Genomic DNA, 24,433 nt, shown 5'->3' on the forward strand with positions numbered 1-24,433 from the left:
AACAAAGTGACTCAGTTATACACATATATACATTATTTTTTAAATATTCTTTTCCATATTGTTTATCCCAAGGGATTGGATATAGTTCCCTGTGCTATACAGTAGGACCTTGTTGTTTATCCATTCTAAGTATAATAGTTTGCATCTACCAACCCCAAAGTCCCAGTCCATCCCTGTCCCTCCCCCCGCCCCTTGGAAACCACAAGTCTGATCTCTATGTCTGTGAGCCTGTTTCTGTTTTGTAGATAGGTTCACTTGTGCCATATTTTAGATTCCACATATAAGTGATATCACATGGTATCTTTCTCTTTCTGATTTACTTCACTTAGTATGCTAAACTCTAGTTGCATCCATGTTGCTGCAAATGGCATTATTTTGTTCTTTTTATGACTGAGTAGTATTCCATTGTATATATTTACCACATATTCTTTATCCATTCATCTCTCAATGGACATTTAGGTTGCTTCCATGTTTTGGCTGTTGTGAATAGTGCTGTTATGAATATAGGGGTGCATGTACCTTTTTGAATTATAGTTTTGTCCTGATATATGCCCAGGAGTGGGATTGCTGGATCATATGGTAATTCTATTTTTAGTTTTCTGAGGAACCTCCATACTGTTTTCATAGTGGCAGCACCAACTTACATTCCCACCAACAGTGTAGGAGGGTTCCCCTTTCTCCACACCCTCTCCAGCATTTGTTGTTTGTAGATTTTCTGATGATGCCCATTCTAACCGGTGTGAGGTGATACCTCATTGTAGTTTTGATTTGCATTTCTCTAATAAGTAGTGATGTTGAGCAGCTTTTCATGTGCCTCTTGGTCATCTGTATGTCTTCTTTGGAGAAATGTCTATTTATGTTTTCTGCCCATTTTTTAAATTGGGTTGATTGTTTTTTTTAACATTGAGTGGCATGGGCTGTCTATATATTTTGGAGATTAATCCTTTGTCCATTGATTCGTTTGCAAACATTTTCTCCCATTCTGAGGGTTGTCTTCTCATCTCGTTTACAGTTTCCTTTGCTGTGCAAAAGCTTTAAAGTTTCATTAGGTCCCATTTGTTTTTGTTTTTATTTCCATTACTCTAGGAGGTGGGTCAAAAAAGATCTTGCTGTGATTTATGTCAAAGAGTGTTCTTCCTATGTTTTCCTTTAAGAGTTTTATAGTGTCTGGTCTTACATTTAGGTCTTTAATCCATTTTGAGTTTATTTTTGTGTATGGTGTTAGGGAGTGTTCTAATTTCATTCTTTTACATGAAGCTGCCCATTTTTCCCAGCACCACTTATTGAAGAGACTGTCTTTTCTCCATTGTATTTCCTTGCCTCCTTTGTCATAGATTAGTTGACCATATGTGCGTGGGTTTACCTCTGGGCTTTCTATCCTGTTCCATTGATCTATATTTCTGTTTTTGTGCCAGTATCATATTGTCTAGATTACTGTAGCTTTGTAGCTCCCTCAAGACTGCTTTGGCTATTCGGGGTCTATTGTGTCTCCATACAAGTTTTAAGATTTTTTGTTCTAGTTCTGTAAAAAAAAAAAAATGCCATTGGTAATTTGATAGGGATTGCATTGAATCTGTAGATTGCTTTGGGTAGTAAAGTCATTTTCACAATATTGATTCTTCCAATCCAAAAACATGGTATATCTCTCCATGTGTGTCGTCTTTGATTTCTTTCATCAGTGTCTTATAGTTTTCTGAGCACAGATCTTTCACCTCCTTAGGTAGGTTTATTCCTAGGTATTTTATTCTTTTTGTTGCAATGGTGAATGGGATTGTGTCCTTAATTTCTCTTTCTGATCTTTCATTGTTGGTGTATAGGAATGCAAGAGATTTCTGTGCATTAATTTTGTATCCTGCAACTCTACCAAAATCATTGATTAGCTCTAGTAGTTTTCTGGTGGCATCTTTAGGATTCTCTATGTATAGTATCATGTCATCTGCAAACAGTGACAGTTTTACTTCTTTTCCAATTTGGATTCCTTTTATTTCTTTTTCTTCTCTGATTGCCATGGCTAGTCCTTCCAAAACTATGTTGAATAATGGTGGTGAGAGTGGACATCCTTGTCTTGTTCCTGATCTTAGAGGAAATGCTTTCAGTTTTTCATGATTTTGAGAATGATGTTTGCTGTGGGTTTGTCATATATGGCCTTTATTATGTTGAGGTAGGTTCCTTGTCTGCTCACTTTCTGGAGAGTTTTTATCATACATGGGTGTTGAATTTTGTCAGAAGCTTTTTTTGCATCTATTGAGGTGATCATATGGTTTTTATTCTTCAGTTTGTTAATATGGTGTATCGCGTTGATTTATTTGCATATATTGAAGAATCATTCATCCCTGAGTTAAATCCCATTTGATTATGGTGTTTGATCCTTTTAATGTATTGATGGATTCTGTTTTCTAGTATTCTGTTGAGGATTTTTGTGTCTATGTTCATCAGTGATATTGGCCTGTAATTTTCTTTTTTTGTAGTATCTTTCTCTGGTTTTGGTATCAGGGTGATGGTGGCCTCATAGAATGAGTATGGGAGTGTTCCTTCCTCTGCAGTTTTTTGAAGGAGTTTGAGAAGGATGGGTGTTAGCTCTTCTCTAAATGTTTGGTAGAATTCACCTGTGAAGCCGTCTGGTCCTGGACTTTTGTCTGTTGAAAGATTTTTAATCACAGTTTCAATTTCATTACTTGTGATTGGTCTGTTCATATTTTCTATTTCTTCCTGGTTCAGTCCTGGAAGGTTATACCTTTCTAAGAATTTGTCCATTTCTTCCAGGTTGTCCATTTTATTGGCATAGAGTTGCTTGTAGTTGTCTCTTATGATGCTTTGTATTTCTGCGGTATCTGTTGTAACCTCTCCTTTTTCATTTCTAGTTTTGTTGATTTAAGTCCTCTCCCTCTTTTTCTTGATGAGTCTGGCTAAAGGTTTATTGATTTTGTTTATTGATCTTTGCTATTGTTTTCTTTGTTTCTATTTCATTTATTTCTGCTCTGATCTTTATGATTTCTCTCCTTCTACTAACTTTGGGTTTTCTTTGTTCTTCTTTCTCTGGTTCCTTTAGGTGTAAGGTTAGATTGTTTGAGATTTCTTGTTTTTGAGGTAGGATTGTATTGCTATAAACTTCTCTCTTAGCACTGCTTTTGCCGCATCCCATAGGTTTTGGATCATCGTGTTTTCGTTGTCATTTGTGTCTAGGTATTTTTTGATTTCCTCTTTGATTTCTTCAGTGATCTCTTGGTTATTTAGTAACGTATTGTTTAGACTCCATGTGTTTATGTCTTTTACGGTTTTTTTTCTCTGTAATTTATTTCTAATCTCATAGCTTTGTGGTCAGAAAAGATGCTTGATATGATTTCAATTTTCTTAAATTTACCAAAGCTTGATTTGTGACCCAAGATGTGATCTATCCTGGAGAATGTTCCGTGTGCACTTGAGAAGAAAGTCTAATCTGTTGTTTTTGGATGGAATGTCCTATAAATATCAATTAAATCTGTCTAGTCTATTGTGTCATTGAAAGCTTGTGTTTCCTTATTAATTTTCTGCCTGGATGATCTGTCCATTGGTGTAAGTGAGGTGTTGAAGTCCCCCACTATTATTGTGTTACTGTCGATTTCCTCTTTTATAGCTGTTAGCATTTGCCTTATGTATTGAGGTGCTCCCATGTTGGGTGCATATATATTTATAATTGTTGTATCTTCTTCTTGGATTGATCCCTTGATCATAATGTAGTGTCCTTCCTTGCCTCTTGTAACATTCTTTATTTTAAAATCTATTTTATCTGATATGAGTATTGCTACTCCAGCTTTCTTTTGATTTCCATTTGCATGGAATATCCTTTTCCATCCCCTCACTTTCAGTCTGTATGTGTCCCTAGGTCTGAAGTGGGTCTCTTGTAGACAGCATATATATGGGTCTTGTTTTTGTATCCATTCAGCGAGACTGTGTCTTTTGGTTGGAGCATTTAATCCATTCACATTTAAGGTAGTTATCGATATGTATGTTCCTATTACCATTTTCTTAATTGTTTTGGGTTTGTTTTTGTAGGTCCTTTTCTTCTCTTGTGTTTCCCACTTAGAGCAGTTCCTTTAGCATTTGTTGTAGAGCTGTTTTTTTGTTTGTTTGTTTTTAATTTATTTATTTTTGGCTGCATTGCGTCTTCGTTGCTGTGTGCAGGCTTTCTCTAGTTGCAGCGAGCAGGGGCTACTCTTCATTGCAGTGCTAGGGCTTCTCATTGTGGTGGGTTCTCTTTTTGTGGAGCATGGGCTCTAGGCCCAAGGGCTTCAGTAGTTGTGGCATGCGGGCTCAGTAGTTGTGGTGCGCAGGCTCTAGAGCACAGGCTCAGTAGTTGTGGCACACGGGCTTAGTTGCTAGGCAGCATGTGGGATCTTCCTGGACCAGGGCTTGAACCCGTGTCCCCTGCATTGGCAGGCGGATTCTTAAATGCACCACCAGGGGAGTCCCTAGAGCTGGTTTGGTGGTGCTGAATTCTCTTAGCTTTTGCTTGTCTGTAAAGCTTTTGATTTCTCCGTCGAATGTGAATGAGATCCTTGCCGGGTAGAGTAATCTTGGTTGTAGGTTCTTCCCTTTCATCACTTTAAGTATATCATGCCACTCCCTCTGGCTTGTAGAGTTTCTGCTGAGAAATCAGCTGTTAACCTTATGGGAGTTCCTTTGTATGTTATTTGTCATTTTTCCCTTTGTCTTTAATTTTTGTCAATTTGATTACTATGTGTCTCGGCGTGTTTCTCCTTGGGTTTATCCTGCCTGGGACTCTCTGCACTTCCTGGACTTGGACGGCTATTTCCTTTCCCATGTTAGGGAAGTTTTCAACTATAATCTCTTCAAATATTTTCTCGGGTCCTTTCTCTCTCTCTTCTCCTTCTGGGACCCCTATAATGTGAATGTTGGTGCATTTAATGTTGTCCCAGAGGTCTCTTAGGCTGTCTTCATTTCTTTTCATTCTTTTTTCTTTATTCTGTTCCACGGCAGTGAATTCCATTTTGTCTTCCAGGTCACTTATCTGTTCTTCTGCCTCAGTCATTCTGCTATTGATTCCTTCTAGTGTATTTTTCATTTCAGTTGTATTGTTCATCTCTCGTTGTTCATTCTTTAATTCTTCTAGGTGTTTGTTCTTTAATTCTTCTAGGTCTTTGTTAAACATTTCTTGCATCTTCTCGATCTTTGCCTCCATTCTTTTTCCGAGGTCCTGGATCATCTTCACTATCATTATTCTGAATTCTTTTTCTGAAAGGTTGCCTATCTCCACTTCATTTAGCTGTTTTTCTGGGGTTTGTCTTGTTCCTTCCTCTGGTACATAGTACTCTGCCTTTTCATTTTGTTTATCTTTCTGTGACTGTGGTTTTCGTTCCACAGGCTGCAGGATTGTAGTTCTTCTTGCTTCTGCTGTCTGCCCTCTGGTGGATGAGGCTATCTAAGAAGCTTATGCAAGCTTCCTAATGGGAGGGACTGGTGGTGGGTAGAGCTGGGTGTTGCTCTGGTGGGCAGAGCTCAGTAATACTTTAATCCACTTGTCTGATGATAGGTGGGGCTGAGTTCCCTCCCTGTTGGTTGTTTGGCCTGAGGCGACCCAGCATTGGAGCCTACAGTCTCTTTTGTGGGGCTAATGGCAGACTCCAGAAGGGCTCACACTAAGGAGTACTTCCCAGAACTTTTGCTGCCAGTGTCCTTGTCCCTGTGGTGAGCCACAGCTGCCACCTGCCTCTGCAGGAGACCCTCCAACACTAGCAGATAGGTCTGGTTCAGTCTCCTATGGGGTCGCTGCTCCTTCCCCCTGGGTCCTGATATGCACACTATTTTGTGTGTGTCCTCCAAGAGTGGAGCCTCTGTTTCCCCCAGTCCTGTCAAACTCCTGCAACCAAATCCTGCTAGCCTTCAAAGTCTGATTCTCTGGGAATTCCCCCTCCCATTGCCAGACCCCCAGGTTGGAAAGCCTGACGTGGGGCTCAGAACCTTTACTCCAGTGGGTGGACGTCTCTGGTATAATTGTTCTCCAGTTCGTGAGTCACCCACCCAGCGGTTATGGGATTTGATTTTATTGTGATTGCGCCCCTCCTACCATCTCATTTTGGCTTCTCCTTTGTCTTTGGATGTGGGGTATCTTTTCTGGTGAGTTCCAGTGTCTTCCTGTCAATGATTGTTCAGCAGTTACTCGTGATTTCAGTGCTCTCGCAAGAGGGAGTAAGCGCACGTCCTTCTACTCTGCCATCTTGAACCAGTGTCCTGTCACTGTTTTCTACTTTAGCAGTTCTAATAAGTGTATGATATCTCTTGGTGGTTTTAATTTACATTTCTATAATGGCTAATGATGTTGAATCTTTTCATATTCTTATTTGTCATCGCTTCTTCAGTGAGACGTCTGTTTTTGTGTTTTGCCCATTTTCTATTTGGATTTTTTATTACTGTTGAATTTTGAGAGTTATTTATATATTCTACCTATGAGTCTTTTGTCAGATACGTGGTTTGGAAATATTGTCTTCCAGTCTATAGCTTGTCTTTTCATTCCCTTAACAGGATCTTCCTAAAGCAAAAGTTTTAAGTTTCAGTGAAGTGCAATTTATTTTTTGGATCATGCTTTTGGTGTCAGGTCTAAAAACTGTTCACATACCCTAAGCCCTGAAGATTTTTCTCCATGTAATCTTCTAACATAGGGGGTATTTAGGTATTTATCCAAGAAATAAAAAGCATATTCTATCTTTAGGTTGAGAGTCAATTTTTTATCTATGGATGACCAATTGTTTCAGTACCATTTGTTGAAAAGACTACACTTCCTACATTGAATCACTTTTGCAATTTTGTCAAAAGTCACTTGGCCATGGGAGTTCCTGGTGGTCCAGTGGTTAAGACTCAGTGCTTTCACTGCCATGGCCTTGGTTCCATCCCTGTTTGGGGAACTAAGATCCAGCAAGCCACGTGGCCAAAAAAAAAAAAAACCCCAAAACAAACAAGAAAACCACTTGGCCAAACTAAGTTGAAGGGAAGGGTATGCTGGGATTTAAGAAAGATGTTTTTTATTCCTCAGGAAATGGAAGCATGCAGGAGTTAGTAGCAACCATGTTAAGACCACAGAGGAGGCAGGCAGCCTTAGTGTGGAGCTATACCAGGAAGAATACCATTGTATGTTAAATAGAGGAAGGGAAGAAATCAGGTCCTTTGTGACATATTTATGCTACTGGAGCAAACTAATCATGACACCTACTTGCTTCTGGACTTGAGTTGTGTGAACCAGTAAATTTTTATGGCTTAAAAAAAAAAAAAACTAGTTGGCCTTACTTGTGTGGGTCTATTTCCCTGTTCTCTGTTTTGTTTTGTTGCACTGTGTGTGTGTCTCTCTTCCAACACCACACTGTCTTGATTACTGTAATATTTTGTAAGTCTTAAAATTGGTTAGAGTAATACCTCCCACTTTTTCTTCTTTTTGAAGATTGTTTTAGCTATTCTGTAGGGCCTGTGCCTTTACATATAAATTTTGGAATAAGCTTGTCTATATTACAAAACATTTGCTCGTATTTTAAAGCACTTTTTCTTTTTTATAGCTACTTTATTTATTTATTTATTTATTTTATTTTTGGCTGTGTTGGGTCTTCGGTTCATGCGAGGGCTTTCTCTAGTTGAGGCAAGTGGGGGCCACTCTTCATCGCGGTGCGGGAACCGCTCTTCATCGCGGTGCGCGGGCCTTTTCACTATCGCGGCCCCTCCCGTCGCGGGGCACAGGCTCCAGACGCGCAGGCTCAGTAGTTGTGGCTCACGGGCCCAGCTGCTCCATGGCATGTGGGATCTTCCCAGACCAGGGCTCGAACCCGTGTCCCCTGCATTAGCAGGCAGATTCTCAACCACTGCGCCACCAGGGAAGCCCCCCATTTGCTCGTATTTTGATAGGAGTCACAACCTAGAGATCAAAGTGGGGGGAATTGACATCTTTACTATATTGAGTCTTCCAATCCATGAACATTGTATGTCACTCTCTCCATTTATTTACTCTTTAATTTCTTTCATCAGCATTTTTTAAGTTTCAGCCTACAAGTTCTGTGCATATTTTGTTAGAGTTATATCTAAGAATTTCACTTTTTGAACAATTGTAAATGGTGCTGGGTTTTTCATTTCAATTCCACGTGTTCATTGACAGTATATAGAAATAGAATAGATTTTAATATGTTGATCTTGTATCCTATGACCTTGCTGAAGTCACTTTCTGGTTCTAGGAGTTTTCTTGTAGATTCCTTGGGATTTTTTATGGAGACCATCATGTCATCTGCAGATAGCACAGTATTACTTCTTTGTTTCAATCTGTATGTCCTTTCTTTTCCTAGCCTACTGCACTGTCTAGAACTTCTAGCATTATGCTGAAAAAGAATAGTGACAGTGGACATCTTTGGCTTGTTCCTAACCTTAGGTGGGGGGAATTCAGTCTTTTACTGTTAAGTATAATGTTTGCTTTAGGTTTGTGTGGATGCTCTTTATTAAGTTCAGGAAGATCTCCCCTATTCCTTGTTTATTTATTTTATTTATTTATTTATTTATTTATTTTTATTTATTTATTTTTGGCTGTGTTGGGTCTTCGTTTCTGTGCGAGAGCTTTCTCTAGTTCCGGCGAGCGGGGGCCACTCTTCATCGCGGTGTGCGGGCCTCTTCACTATCGCAGCCTCTCTTGTTGCGGAGCACAGGCTCCAGACGTGCAGGCTCAGTAGTTGTGGCTCACGGGCCTAGTTGCTCCGTGGCATGTGGGATCTTCCCAGACCAGGGCTCGAACCCGTGTCCCCTGCCTTAGCAGGCAGATTCTCAACCACTGCACCACCAGGGAAGCCCTCCCCTATTCCTTGTTTTCTGAGAGTGTCTTTTTCTTTTTCATAAATGGGTGTTAAATTTTGTCACATGCTTTTTCTGCATCAATGTATATGATCATGTGGTTTTTCTTATTTAGCCTGTTGATATAGTAAATTACATTAACTAACTTTCAAATATTGAACCAGGCTTGCATCCCTGGAATAAACTCCACTTGATCATGAAGTGTAGTTCTTTTTGCATATTGCCGAATTCTATTTGCTAATGATTTGTAAAGGGTTTTTGTACCTACATTCATGAGGAATATTGGTTTGTAGGTTTCTCTTTTTTTTGTGCTTTCTTTGTTTGCCTTCTGATATCAGGGTAATAGTTGCTTCATAAAATGAAATGGAAAGTGTTTTCTCCTCTTCTATTTTCTCAGAGACATTGTAGAATTGGTTCTAATTCTTCTTTAAAAATTTGGTAGAATTCTCCAGTACAACCATCTGGGCTTAGAGATTTCTTTTGGGGAATTTTTAAACTATATATTCAATTTCTTTACTAGCTATAGGACTACTTAGATAATCTGTTTTATATTGGGTAAGTTGTGGCAGCTTTTATTTTTGAGCAAGTGGTCCATTTCATCTAAACTGTCAAGTTTAGATGCAAACAGTTGTTCATAATATTCCCTTATAGTCCTTTTAATGTTTGTTGGGTCTGTAGTGATATCCCCTGTTTCATTGTGGATATTGGTTTGTCAGTCTTGCTAGAGTTTGTCAGTTTACCAGTTTTACTGCTTTTCAGAGAACCAGCTTTTTGTGCCATTGATTTTCTCTATTGTTTTTCTGTTTTCAGTTTTATTGATTTCTATTTTTTCTTTTAAAATAGTCTTATTGAGGTATAATTCACATATCATAAACTTCACCCATTTTAAGGGTGACAAGTTAGACTAGTTTTAGTACTTTGTACTGCCATGCTACCATCCTCACTATCCAGTTTTAGAACATTTCCTTTACACCAGAGATTTCCTTTGTGTCTGTTTGCAGTTAATTCCCACTCCACGCTGAGCCCCAGGCAACCACTGACTTGATTTCAGTCTCTATAGTTTTTCCTTTTGTAGAAATTTCATATAAAATATGTAGTTTTTTTGTGTTGGCTTTTTTCACTTAGCATAATGTTTTTGAGGTTCTTCCATATTGTAGTATGTATCAGCACTTCATTCCTTTTATTGTTGAATAGTATTTCATTGTAAGGTTATATACCACATTCTGTTTATCCATTTAACCATTGATGGACATTTGGTTGATTCCAGTTTGGGGCTATTGTGAAAAATGTTGCTGTGAACATTTGCTACAAGTCTTTTTATGAACATATGCTTTAATTTATCTTGGATATATACCTAGGAGCTCAATTTGATTGATTTCTTTTTTTTGATAAATTTATTTATTTATTTTTGGCTGTGTTGGGTCTTCGTTGCTGCACACGGGCTTTCTCTAGTTGCGGCGAGCGTGGGCTACTCTTTGGTCCGGTGTGCAGGCTTCTCATTGTGGTGGCTTCTCTTGTTGCAGAGCATGGGCTTTAGGCATGCGGGTTCTAGAGTGCAGGCTCAGTAGTTGTGGCGCACGGGCTTAGATGCTCCACGGCATGTGGGATCTTCCCGGACCAGGGCTCGAACCCGTGTCCCCTGCATTGGCAAGTGGATTCTTAACCACTGCGCCACCAGGAAGTCCCAATCTGATTGATTTCTGCTATTGAATTTATTATTTTTTGCTTCTGCTTGCTTTGTGTTTATTTAGCTCTTTTTCTAGTTTCTTGAGGTGAGATCATAGTTTATTGATTTGAGAATTTTTATCATTATTTAGTGCTATATATTTCCCTCTAGGAATGCTTTAGTTGCATCCCATAAATTTTGATACATTATATCTTCATTTTCATTCACTTAGTGTATTTTTAAATTTTCTTTAAGACTTACTCTTTAACCCATGGATTATTTAGAATTGTGTTTATTTCCAAATGTTTGGTGATTTTCCTGTTGACTTTCTGTTACTGAATTTTAGTTTAATTTCAGGATGTTCAGAGCATATATTTTGTGTGATTTCCATTCTTTTAAAATTGTTGAGCTTTGTTTTCTGACCCTGGATACAATCAGAATGTTCCATGGGTGCTTGAATAGAATATGTATTCTGTTTTGTGGGGGTGGGATGTTCTGTAAGTGTCAATTAGGCCCTATAAGTTAATGGTGTTCCTCACTTTTTCGATATTCTAGTTAGTAATTCTATCAATTATTGAAAAAGTTGTATCAAATGTTCACTTCTTATACATTTTTGTTAGTAGTTCTGTCAATTGTTGTCAAATTGAAGTCTCCACCTATATTTTGGTGGATTCGTCTATTTTACCTTTCAGTTATATGTTTTTGCTTAATGTATTTTGAAGTTCTGTTGTTAAGTACATACACATTTAAGATGGCTATGTCTTCCTGGTGGACTGACACTCTTATCATTATATAATGTCCCTCTTTGTCCCTTTTAATTTTCTTTGGGTAAATAGATATATGAGATTGTTAAATATTCTTGATACTTGATACATTGACCTTTTTGTCATTTTGAAATATCTCTCTTTATCTCTGCTCATATATCTCGTCTTAAGGCCTAATTTTTTCTGATATTAACCTGGCCACTCCAGATTTCTTATAGTTAGTGCTGCATAGTATATCTTTTTCAATTCTTTATATATAAAGTATTTTTTCTGTAGAGGGACATAGTTGAGGCTTTTTTATCCACCACTGATCTTTTTTTTTTTTTTTAAACATCTTTATTGAAGTATAATTGCCTTACAATGGTGTGTTAGCTTCTGCTTTATAACAAAGTGAATCAGTTATACATATACAATATGTTCCCATTTCTCTTCCCTCTTGCATCTCCCTCCCTCCCACCCTCCCCATCCCACCCCTCTAGGTGGTCACAAAGCACCGAGCTGATCTCCCTGTGCTATGCGGCTGCTTCCCACTAGTTATCTATTTTACATTTGGTAGTGTATATATGTCCATGACACTCTCTTACCCTGTCACATCTCACCCCACCCCCTCCCCATATCCTCAAGTCCATTCTCTAGTAGGTCTGTGTCTTTATTCCATCTTGCCACTAGGTTCTTCATGGCCTTTTTTTTTTTTTTTCCCCTTAGATTCCGTATATATGTGTTAGCATACTGTATTTGTTTTTCTCTTTCTGACTTACTTCTCTCTGTATGACAGACTCTAACTCCATCCACCTCATTACAAATACCTCCATTTCATTTCTTTTTATGGCTGAGTAATATTCCATTGTATATATGTGCCACATCTTCTTTATCCATTCATCTGTCGATGGACATTTAGGTTGCCTCCATGTCCTGGCTATTGTAAATAGAGCTGCAATGAACATTTTGGTACATGACTCTTTTTGACCTATGGTTTTCTCAGGGTATATGCCCAGTATTGGGATTGCTGGCTCGTATGGTAGTTCTATTTGTAGTTTTTAAAGGAACCTCCATACTGTTCTCCATAGTGGCTGTATCAATTTACATTCCCACCAACAGTGCAAGAGTGTTCCCTTTCCTCCACATCCTCTCCAGCATTTATTGTTTCTAGATTTTTTTTTTTTTTTTTTTTTTTTTTGTTTCTAGATTTTTTGATGATGGCCATTCTGACCGGTGTGAGATGATATCTCATTGTAGCTTTGATTTGCATTTCTCTAATGATTAATGATGTTGAGCATTCTTTCATGTGTCTGTAGGCCATCTGTATATCTTCTTTGGAGAACTGTCTATTTAGGTCTTCTGCCCATTTTTGGATTGGGTTGTTCGTTTTTTTGTTATTGAGCTGCATGAGCTGCTTGTAAATCTTGGAGATTAATCCTTTGTCAGTTGCTTCATTTGCAAATATTTTCTCCCATTCTGATGGTTGTCTTTTGGTCTTGTTTATGGTTTCCTTTGCTGTGCAAAAGCTTTTAAGTTTCATTAGGTCCCATTTGTTTATTTGTGTTCTTATTTCCATTTCTCTGGGAGCTGGGTCAAAAAGAATCTTGCTGTGATGTATGTCATAGAGTGTTCTGCCTATGTTTTCCTCTAAGAGTTTGATAGTGTCTGCCCTTACACTTAGGTCTTTAATCCATTTTGAGTTTATTTTTGTGCATGGTGTCAGGGAGTGTTCTAATTTCTTACTTTTACATGTACCTGTCCAATTTTCCCAGCACCACTTATTGAAGAGGCTGTCTTTTCTCCACTGTATATGCTTGCCTCCTTTATCAAAGATAAGGTGACCATATGTGTGTGGGTTTATCTCTGTGCTTTCTATCCTGTTCCATTGATCTATATTTCTGTTTTTGTGCCAGTACCCAACTGTCTTGATTACTGAAGCTTTGTAATATAGTCTGAAGTCAGGGAGCCTGATTCCCCCAGCTCCATTTTTCATTCTCAAGATTGCTTTGGCTATTTGGGGTCTTTTGTGTTTCCATACAAATTGTGAAATTTTTTGTTCTAGTTCTTCCACCACTGATCTTTAATTGGCATGTTCAGATCACTTACATTTAATGTAATATTGATATGATTATGTCCACCATTGTGCTCTTTGTTTTCTCCTTGTCCATGCATTGTTTTTTTTCCTTATGGAACTTTTTATTAATTTAATTTTTATTTTATATTGGAGTATAGTTGATTTACAGTGTTGTGTTAGTTTCAGGTGTACAGCTAAGTGATTCAGTTATACATATACGTATATGCATTCTTTTTCAGATTCTTTTCCCATATAGGTTTTTACAGAATATTGAGTACATTTCCCTGTGCTATACAATAGGACCATGTTGATTACCTATTTTATATATAGTAGTGTGTATATGTTAATCCTAAACTCCTAATTTATCCTTCCCTGCCACGTTTCCACTTTAGTAACCATAAGTTTGTTTTCGAAGTCTCTGAGTCTGTTTCTGTTTTGTATATAAGTTCTTTGTATCACTTTTTTAAAAATTCCACAGATAAGTGATATCATATTATGTTTATCTTTCTCTGTCTGACTTACTTCACTTAGATGCACCTAGAGAATATTATGCTATGTTGCTGCAAATGGCATTATTTCATTCTTTTTTATGGCTGAGTAATATTCCATTGTGTGTGTTTGTGTGTGTGTGTGTGTGTGTGTGTGTGTGTGTAATTGCACATCTTCCTTATCCATTCCTCCATCAATGGACATTTAGGTTGGTTCCATGTCCTGGCTATTGTAAATAGTGCTGCAGTGAACTTTGGTGTACATGTATCCATGAGGTTGAGATAGCAGTCTATATATATATATATATATATATATATATATATATATATATATATATATACACACACACACACACACACACACACACACATATATATACACAGGATTGTTTTAAGTTGCTTGTCTTTTAATTTCAAATGCATTTCCAATATCCTGCATTTGTACTCTCCTTTTCTCACAATTGCTGGTTTTGATAGCATATTTGTGTGTGGATGATTTCCTTCATTTACTGTATGCTTGCATTTACCAGTGAGCTTTCCCATTTGTAATTTTCTTGTTTCTATTTGTGGCCTTTTCTTTTCCACCTAGAGAAGTCCCTTTAGCATTTGTTGTAAAGCTGGTTTGTTGGTGCTGAATTCTCTTAGCTTTTGCTTGTCTGTAAAGATTTTGATTTTTCTGTCAAATCTGAATAAGATCCTTGCTGGGTAGAGTAATCTTCGTTGTAGGTTTTCCCCTTTCCTCACTTTAAATGTATCATGCCACCCCCTTCTGGCCTGCAGAGTTTCTGCTGAAAAATCAGCTGATAAATTTATGGGGGTTCCCTTGTATGTTATTTGTTGCTTTATGCTCGTTGCTTTTATTATTTTCTCTTTGTCTTTAATTTTTGTGAGTTTGATTAATATGTGTCTCTGCGTGTTCCTCCTTGGGTTTATGCTGTATAGGACTCTCTGCACTTCCTGGACTTGAGTGAATGTTTCCTTTCCCATGTCAGGGAAGTTTTCAGCTATAATCTCTTCAAATATTTTCTTGGGCCCTTTCTCTGTCTCTTCTCCTTCTGGGACCCCTATAATGCGAATGTTAGTGCATTTAACGTTATCCCAGAGGTCTCTGAGACTGTTCTCCTTTCTTTTCATTGTGTTTTCTTTATTCTGTTCCACAGCAGTGATTTCCCCCCATCTGTCTTGCAGGTCACTTTTTCGCTCATCTGCATCATTTATTCTGCTATTGATTCCTTCTAGTGTATTTTTCATTTCAGTTATTGTATTGTTCATCTCTGTTTGCTTGTTCTTTAGATCTTCTAGCTCTCTGTTAAACATTTCTTGTATCTTCTTGGTCTGTGCCTGCATTCTTTTTCTGAGATCTTGGATCATCTTTACTGTCATCTCTGAATTCTTTTTCAGGTAGGTTGCCTATCTCCACTTCACTTAGTTGTTCTTCTGGGTTTTTATCTTGTTCCTTCGTCTGGAACGTATTTCTCTGCCGTCTCATTTTGTCTAACTTTCTGTGGTTGTGGTCTCCTTTCCACAGGCTGCAGGATTGTAGTTCTTCTTGCTTCTGGTGTCTGCCTCCTGGTGGGTGAGGGTGGTCCATGTGCTTGTGCAGGCTTCCGTGTGGGAGGGACTGGTGCCTGCCCACTGGTGGGTGGAGTTGGGTCTTGTCCCTCTGATGGGGAGGGCCATGTCAAGGGGTGTGTTTAGCGGTGACTGTGAGCTCAGTACAACTTTAGGCAGCCTGACTGCTGATGGATGGGGCTGTGTTCCCCATCACTAGTTGTTTGGCCTGAGGGGTCCCAGCACTGGAGCCTGCAGGCTGTTGGCCAGGTCTCAGTGCCAAAATGATGACCTCCAGGAGAGGTCATGCCAATCAATATTCCCTGGGGCCTCCGCCACCAGTGTCCTTACTCCTACAGTGAGCCACAGCCAACTCCACCTCCCCAGAAGACCTTCCAAGACCTGCAGGTAGGTCTAGCTCAGGCTTCTATGGAGTCATTGCTTTGTGCTGGGTCCCAGTGCACATGAAATCTTTGTGCATCTTCCAAGAGTGGAGTCTTCATTTCCCCTAGTCTTGTGGAGCTCCTGCACTCAAGCCCCACTGTCCTTAAAAGCCAAATGCTCTGGGGGCTCCTCCTCCCAATGCAAGACCCTCAGACTGGGGAGCCTGACATGGGGCTCAGAACTCTCACTCCTCTGGGTGATCCTCTGCGATATAATTTTTTTTCCAGTTTGTGAGTTGCCTACCCAGTGGGCATGGGATTTCTTCTTCCTTTTTTTTTTTTTTTTTTTGCCATGCCATGCAGCTTGCAGGATATCAGTTCCCTCCCTGACCAGGGATTGAAACCAGGCCATGGCAGTGAAAGCACCAAATCCTAACCACTAGGCCACCAAGGAACGCCCTATGGGATTTCTTTATATCATGAAAGTGCTACTCCTAACATCTTGTTGTGGCTTCTTCTTTGTCTTTGGATGTAAAATATCTTTTTCGGTTGGTTCCAGTCTTTTTCGTCAATGGTTGTTCAGCAGTTGTGATTTTGGTGTTTTCGTGAGAGGAATTGGGCTCAAGTTCTCCTCCACCAATTTGTCCGGAATCAAGGGTCTGCTTTTAGTTTGGGTGCTTGCTGCCTCTTTCCTCAGTGTGTGCTGGCTGTTATCCCCTTGATATGGTGTGTGTAGGTGCAGCAGCCCCGTGCACGCTTCTGGTTTGGTGGGGGCAGCAATTGGAGTCTGTTCACTGCCCATGTGTGCTCTCCATCCATTGTTAATTTCTTCTTTTACCATTTCCTGCCTTCTTCTAGATTATTGTTTAGTATTTTGTTTTGCCTCTGATATTAGTTTATTAAGTATCCTCTTTGATTTTTAAGTATTTGTTCTGGGGTTTACACTATGCATCTTTAACTTATGACCATAAATGTAATAGAATTTGAGTAATATTACACCACTTTAACAGTATACTTCCGTTTCCCCTCCTTTGTTTTTTAGTGCCATTGTTGCCACACATTTTACTACTGTAGTATTTTAAGCCCCACAATATGTTGTTATTATTTTTGCTTTAGGTAATCATTTATCTTTTAAAGAAATTTAAACGTGAAAAGTCTTTAATATGCAACCTACATTTTTATCATTTCTGTCACTGATTCCTTACACAGGCCCAAGTTTCCATCAGTGTCACTTTTCCTTTTGACTAAAGAGCGTTCTTTAATGTTTCTTGTAGTATAGATCTTCTGGTTATACATTTTCTAGGTTTTTGTTTCTAGGTTTTGTCTGAAAAAAAAAATCTTTATTTTACTTTCATTTTTGAAAGGTACTTTTGGTGGATATAGAATTCTAGGTTACCAATTTTTTTCTTTCAGCACTTTAAAGATATTCTTCCTCTTTCTTCTGCCTTGCATTATTTTTGATGCAAAGTCTGCAGTCTTTCTTATGTTTGTTCTCCTGTATTTCCTCTGACTGCTTCTAAATTTTTCTCTTTATCAATGGTTTTCAAAAATTTGATTATGATGGACCTTGGTGTGTTTTTCTTTATTGTGTGTTTTCTTTATGGTGCATTTTCTTTGTGGTGTGTTTAATCCTACTTGGGGTAGCATACTTGAACTTCTTGATTCTGTGGGTCTATAATTTTCTTTACATTTAGGAAGTTTGGGGCTATATTTATTCGAATACTATTTATCACATGCACACACACACACACATACATACAAAATTAGAGAACTCCAATTTCACTTATGTTAGACCACTTGATATTTTCCCACAGGTTGCTGAAATGCTGTTCATTTTTTTTTCAATCTTTTTTTCTCTGAAAATTGCCTCCAGGTAAAATAACAGAGATCCTGGGGCTCCTCTCATTGCTTCCCTTCTCTCAGTCTTGCACTCCTTTTGAGCCAATGGCTAAAAGCATTTTTCTACATATTTTCATCAATTTTCTATTTGTTATAGTGGTATGGCTAGTTCCACATTGTCAGAAGAAAAGGTTTTCACTTTGCTTTTTGCACTAACAATATATTCTGGAAATCATTCTATATCATTTTACAAAGATCTTTCTTTGTAGCTTCATAAAACTCCATTGTATGTGTACGTATCATAGTCTATTCAACCAACTATAGTTTTCTATTTAGGTAGCTTTCAGTCTTTTTGCAATTACAAATAATGCTGTAATGAATAACCTGGTCCATATATGTATTTTCATAATTTTTGAGGTGTATATTTAGGGTAAATTTCTAAAAGTGTGATTGCTAAGTCATAGGGCAAGTGCATATGTAGTTCTGTTAGATATAACTATTTCCCTATATACAGATTGTACCATTTTGCATTCCAATAGATGAGAATGTTTATTTTCCCATAGCCTAATCTATAGAATATGTTGTCAAGCTTTTTAATTTTTGCAAATCTGATCAGTTTTTAAAATCTCAAAATCATTTTAATTAGAATTTCTCTCATTACTGTTGAAGTTAAGTACCTTTTCGTATGTTTAAGAGCCAGTTTATCTTTTTAAAAATTGTTCACGTTTTATATTCATTATTCTATTTTCTATCTTCTAGAGTTTTCTTAGTATTTTGTCTTTTAGAAAGTTATTTATATGTTTAGAGATATTAGCCCTTTGTCCAAGATATAAGTTGCAAATATTTTCTCCTAGCTTGTCATTTGCCTTCAACTTTGTTTATGGTATTTTTTCACTGCAATGTTTTCCCCCTTTATTTTTATGTAACCAAATGAATCAGTCTTTTCCTATATTGCACTTAGGTTTTGAGTCATAGTTAGAAAGCCTTGTCCCACACTCAGGTTGTAGAAAAATCCATCCGTTTTCTTCTAGTACTTGTATGGTATTTTGGTTTGTACATTTAGATCCCTGATCTATATGGACTTTATTCTTGTGTGTGCTGAGGTATGGAACTAATTTTATCTTTTTTTTCTAAGTGGCTATCCAATTGTCCCAGTACTGTTTATTGAAAACCTCATCCTTGTCTCGGTGATTTGAGATTGCATCTGTATCTTGTACTAGACTTCTATATTGCCAGAAGGTTTTAAAGATCAGAAAGTCACACTTCTTTCTCACTCAAAGTTATCATTATATATTGAAGTCAATTACTTCGTTTAGAAATATAACTCAGCCGTACAAGGCTACCTGTTTCAAAAAATTGATAATAATTTAGGTAACAAAATAATAGCATGCTGGGGAAAAATTAAACAAATTTCATCTCTCTAAGGAGACTTAAGGTCTCTTGGGATATTTTCATATGGACAAATTTAGCAATTTTTTGCGGGTAGTTTCCTGGCATATTTAAGCTTTGTGGTATAATAAACAGTAATAGTACTGATGTGATCAAGACTAGAAGAGATTATCACTCAAACGAAAGGGAGAGGTAAACCTCTTTTTTTTTTTTTTTTTTTTTTTTTTTTGCTTAAACTTTGACCTCTAAACCACTGATCATAGTTCCAAAATATTTTAATGAAATAATTTCTTATTCTTAAGGTTCATAGATCATCTTTTCAAATCAAAGTATGCAAAATATTTTTTCACATAAATAACTTCAGATGAACTTCACAGAAATATTAAGGCTAAACCATTCAGCTTCCACCAAATCCTTGAATATCCCACCTGTCTGAATTGTGATACATGTTGATCTATTGATTATCTGTTTTTATATAATTTCTCCTTAAATTATCCCTTAATTTGACCTTAGGATGTTCCTCAAATCAGCAAATTAGATTGAATTCAAAGATTACTAGATGATATTTAGGATTTTAGGGGATAATACATATGTTTTTCCTTGAATTCATTAATTTAATAGTATCATGAATAAGATTTTCTGATATTATTAATCCTCTTAGAATAAATAATATTAGGTAATTACCTAATATTTAAAAAATAATATTAGGCAATACTTATGGAGAGCTTCTCTGTGCCAGGCAAGGCCATTTTCATGGGCATGTGAACTGTGCAGTCATACTGGTTCCCAACCTTAGAAGGGCCCTGCATTTGGTTTAATGCTCTGCTGTCATCATCTTGAAACTGTAGTAATTTTTTAACAGGGAGCCCCCTGTTTTCATTTTGTGCTTGTCCTGCAAATTATGTAGCCAGTCCTGGTACCAAGCACTGTGTTTAGCAAGGAGAGTATATAATTTAATATATATTTTTGAAAGATTCTTCAGGTTTCCACATGTGAAATGGAGTTTAGGGAAAGCAAAAAAGGAAGTAAGAAGACCAGAGAGGAAGCTGACAGTATTTAAGGTGGCTTTGTCTCAGGTGGTAGCGGTAGAGGGGAAAGTAATTGTTAGATTCAAAGTATATATATATATTTTTTTTCATAGTGATTACAGCTTTCCAGATTGGTCAGCTCTGATCTTTTTTTTTTTTTAATTTATTTATTTATTTTTGGCTGTGTTGGGTCTTCGTTTCTGTGCAAGGGCTTTCTCTAGTTGCAGCAAGCGGGGGCCACTCTTCATCGCGGTGCACGGGCCTCTCACTATCGCGGCCTCTCTTGTTGCAGAGCACAGGCTCCAGACGCGCAGGCTCAGTAGTTGTGGCTCAGGGGCCTAGTTGCTCCGCGGCATGTGGGATCTTCCCAGACCAGGGCCCGAACCCGTGTCCCCTGCATTGGCAGGCAGATTCTCAACCACTGCGCCACCAGGGAAGCCCCTCAAAGTTTATTTTGAAGGTAGTAAGTATTGACATGAACTGGTAATGAATTAAATGTTGGAATGTAGAAAAAGATGTTAAGGATGACCTGAGAATTTTTGACTAGACTAGAAGTGTCCATTATTAGATGAGGAACATTGGAGACAGAACATTTTTGAGGGTGTGGTTAAGAGTTGGGTGTGACATGCTAAGTGAAAGAAGCTAGATACAAAAGGCTATGCATTTTTAAATTTTTTTAAATTGAAGTATAGTTGATTTACAGTGTGGCAGCAGAGTGACTCAGTTACACACATACACACTCTTTTTTATATTCTTTTCCACTATGGTTTATCCCAGGAGATTGGGTATAGTTCCCTGTGCTATACAGTAGGACCTTGTTGTTTATCCCTTCTATATGTAGTAGTTTGCATCAACCAACCCCAAACTCAGTCCATCCCTCTCTCTCCCCCTACCCCTTGGCAACCACAAGTCTGTTCTCTATGTCTATGAGTCTGCTTCTGTTTTGTAGATAAGTTCATTTGTGCCATTTTTTTAGATTCCACATATAAGGAATATCATATGGTATTTGTCTTTCTTTTTCTAACTTAGTTTGATAATCTCTAGTTGCATCCATGTTGCTGCAAATGGCATTATTTTGTTCTTTTTTATACTGTGTAATATTCCATTGTATATATGTACCACATCTTCTTTACCCATTCATCTGTCAATGGACATTTAGGTTGTTTCCATGTCTTGGCTATTGTGAATAGTGCTGCTATGAATATAGGGGGGCATGTATCTTTTTGAATTATAGTTTTGTCCAGATATACACCCAGGAGTGGGATTACTGGATCATATGGTAATTCTATTTTTAGTTTTCTGAGGAACCTCTGAACTGTTTTCCATAGTGGCTGCACTAACTTACATTCCCACCGACAGTGTAGGAGGGTTCCCTTTTCTCCACACCCTCTCCAGCATGCGTTATTTGTAGACTTTTAAATGATGGCCGTTCTGACCGGTGTGAGGTGGTACCTCATTTGCAGCTTTGATTTGCATTTCTCTAATAATTAGTGATGTTGAGCATCCAAAAGGCTATGCATTTTATAATTCCCTTTTTTGTGAAATTTCTAGAAAAAGGAAAACTATATAGAAAATCAATCAGTGGCTACCTGAAGCTGGGGGTGAGAGCAAGGATTGACTGCAGACAGGCATGAAGGATTTTGGGAGTTGATGGGAGTATTCTAAAATTGGATTGTGATATTGGTTGTGTAACTGTATAAAATTGCTAAAAATCATTGATTGTCCAAGTGAGCTGTATGGTAAGTACAAAGCTGTTAAAAGATTAAAATAAAAGATTGAGATACCAGTGATTATGTCAAGGAGTACTATTATTATTATTCCCATTTTATAGATAAAGAAAATAAAAGTTAAAAATAAAAGCTTCATGTTTACATAGCTACTAAGTATAATGTCCAGTATTGGAACTCAAGTCTTTTTGACACTAAGGCCTTACTGTTGAACACTATAATATATTCACTTTCTATTTTAAAATTGTTTGCTGCATCTTGTTGATCTAAGACTCTCTTGGAATTATAAAACAGAGAGGGAAAGAAGATTAGAGACTGGAAAATTCCATTGATCCTGTACACTGGTACTTCCATTTCCCCTGGATATAGGTGACAGCAAGTTTTATGTCCAGTGTGAGTTATATTACCACACCTTGCTTGGCTCTTTGGCAAACTGTGTTTTCTCTTTCAAATCATTAGGTTAAGAAATAGTTTCATTAGCGCCACTGGTAGCTTAAAAGACTGACTGTATCTTCCGAAAATGCTTTCTCCTAGGGAAAATGGATACACACGAATATATATAGTCCTTACTGCATTTAATGATTACTATGCCATTAGCATAAAGATTGCTATATTAATAAGCCTTAAGTATGGGGAGATGTTGGTCAAAGGGTACAGATTTTCAGTTATAAAATGAATGAGTTCTGGAATCCGATGTACAACATGGTGACTATAGTTAACAATATTGTAGTGTAACTTGAAATTTAAGAGAGTAGGTCTTAAATGTTCTTACCACACACCTTAAAAAATGGTAACTAGGTGAGGTGATGGATGTGTTAACTATATTGTGTTGATCATCTCACAATATATACATATATTAAATCATCATGTTGTACACCTTAATTTATATAATTTTGTTTGTCAATCATACTTCCATAAAGCTGGGAAAAATTAAGCATCAAGTGCCTACTGTGCTAGTCACTGAGGAGGCAAGTCGTAATCAAAACAGGCATGGTCTCTGCCTTCTTGAAGCTTTATTTTTTTAGTGGGAGAGGCAGGCACTATGCTTAAACAAAATATAATTATAAAATTTTAAATTGTGCTAGGTTCAATAAAGGAAAATATAGGGTTCTCTCTGGGAGCATAACAAAGGATCCTGGTTATAAGTGGGGCCTAAGGAAGACCTCTATTAGGAAACAACATTTAAACTGAGACCTGAAAGATTTGTAGAAATAAGCAAAAGCAAAGGGAAGGAAGGGAAAGAAGTTTTCCTAGGAGAAAAAAGCATGAGGAGCTTGGTTGATGACCACACTGAAAGCAGTGTAATAAAATATTGAGAGAAGGGGAAGGCTTGAGAACTTGGATACTATGCAAAGGATTTGGTATTTTATTTCAAGAGTAGTGAGTGAGACGCTACTGAGAAGTTTTGAGCTGGAGAATCTTCTGATTCAATTAAAATTTTAAGATCACTCTTGCTACTTTAAACAATGGATCCAAGGAGGGTTCTGCTGGCTTATGAAGAGGTCTTAGGAAAACTATGGACCTTATTGTTAAAGGGAAAACTACTTCAGCTTTTAAAAGCTAGTTTTTGAAAACCAGAATGTCAATTAAGTGATGGTGAATAGGGAAAAAATGATTGATAAATGGGTATGTCTGAAAAACCTACTAGATCAGTGCTTCTCCAACTTTAATGTACATTCAAATCACCCTGGCTTTTTGTTAAAATGCAAATTCCGATTCAGTAGGTCTGGAGTGGGGCATTTCTGCATTTCTAACAGCTCCCAGGTGATGCCCATGCCATTGGTCCTTGGCTCACACTTTGAGTAGCAAGTGGCTGGGCTACTATATATGTTCTAAATTCTATATTCTAATCTTCTAAGACCTATCAGCCTTCTTGGTGGTATGGACAATTGTCAAATTTGAGTATCTAAAACTGGAGGTTTTAACAGAGAAAGTATTGAGGACATAGAGAGACAGGTCAAATATGGCTTTTCATCTCTTCAATAAATATCCTATATATACTTACTTCCTATATACCTATCTAACCTCTCTGCCTACCACCCTTCCTCAAGGTTCAGTTAAAATTCAGAAAGGACTATATGCAACCAAAGTGGTGTCCAAGATAAGTGCACAGAAATAGTATGAGGTTCTTTACATCTAGTATCTAATGGGGTGATGTGCATCATTAATTAAGACTTACTATGTGCCAGGATTTTATCTGCCTTATTCATTTAATAAGATAGGAACTCAGGAACCCTTAGAGGGTAGTTTCTTGTCTAAGGATGTACAACTCAGTTCTAACTTATATCATAGCTGACCCTCTTATTCATTATCCTAATCATTACTATTTTGTTTGACTACAATCCTAAATGCAGAAAACTTCAGGCTCTTTATTCTGTGGCTAAAGGTTTTGTATTTCTGATATCCCAATCATTTAATAAAGGTCCCAGGTAGTAAATAAAACCTGGTCTTTTTTCTTTTTCTTTTCTGTTTTTTTTGGGGGGGGGAGGGGTGTGAAGAAGGGGTATTATTCTTTCTTAGCAATGCAACTTCTTTTTGTGGTATGCCATATGATCTTGAGAAACAAATTCATCAAGTAAAGGGAAACTTTAGAGATGCTCTCTGATTGAGGTTATGTTTGTTGGGACAAACAGAATAGAAAAATTTCACATTGCTCCCTGGTTGTTAAGAAATAAGAGCTAAGCAGCAACATCCAATTTAAAAAGAAATCTGAATTGTACTTTTAAATTTCATA

At 37.5% G+C, this 24,433-nt stretch overlaps 1 protein-coding gene across 19 annotated transcripts in view; it reads left to right on the forward strand.

The window, feature by feature from the left end:
* The window catches only part of LOC132362582 (protocadherin gamma-C4), a 189,315-nt gene that overhangs the window by 132,768 nt on the left and 32,114 nt on the right, over positions 1-24,433 (forward strand). The gene's annotated exons all lie outside the window — the stretch shown is intronic.

The sequence above is a fragment of the Balaenoptera ricei genome, chromosome 3 (assembly GCF_028023285.1).
Source record: "Balaenoptera ricei isolate mBalRic1 chromosome 3, mBalRic1.hap2, whole genome shotgun sequence".
NCBI classification, from domain to species: Eukaryota; Metazoa; Chordata; class Mammalia; order Artiodactyla; family Balaenopteridae; genus Balaenoptera; species Balaenoptera ricei.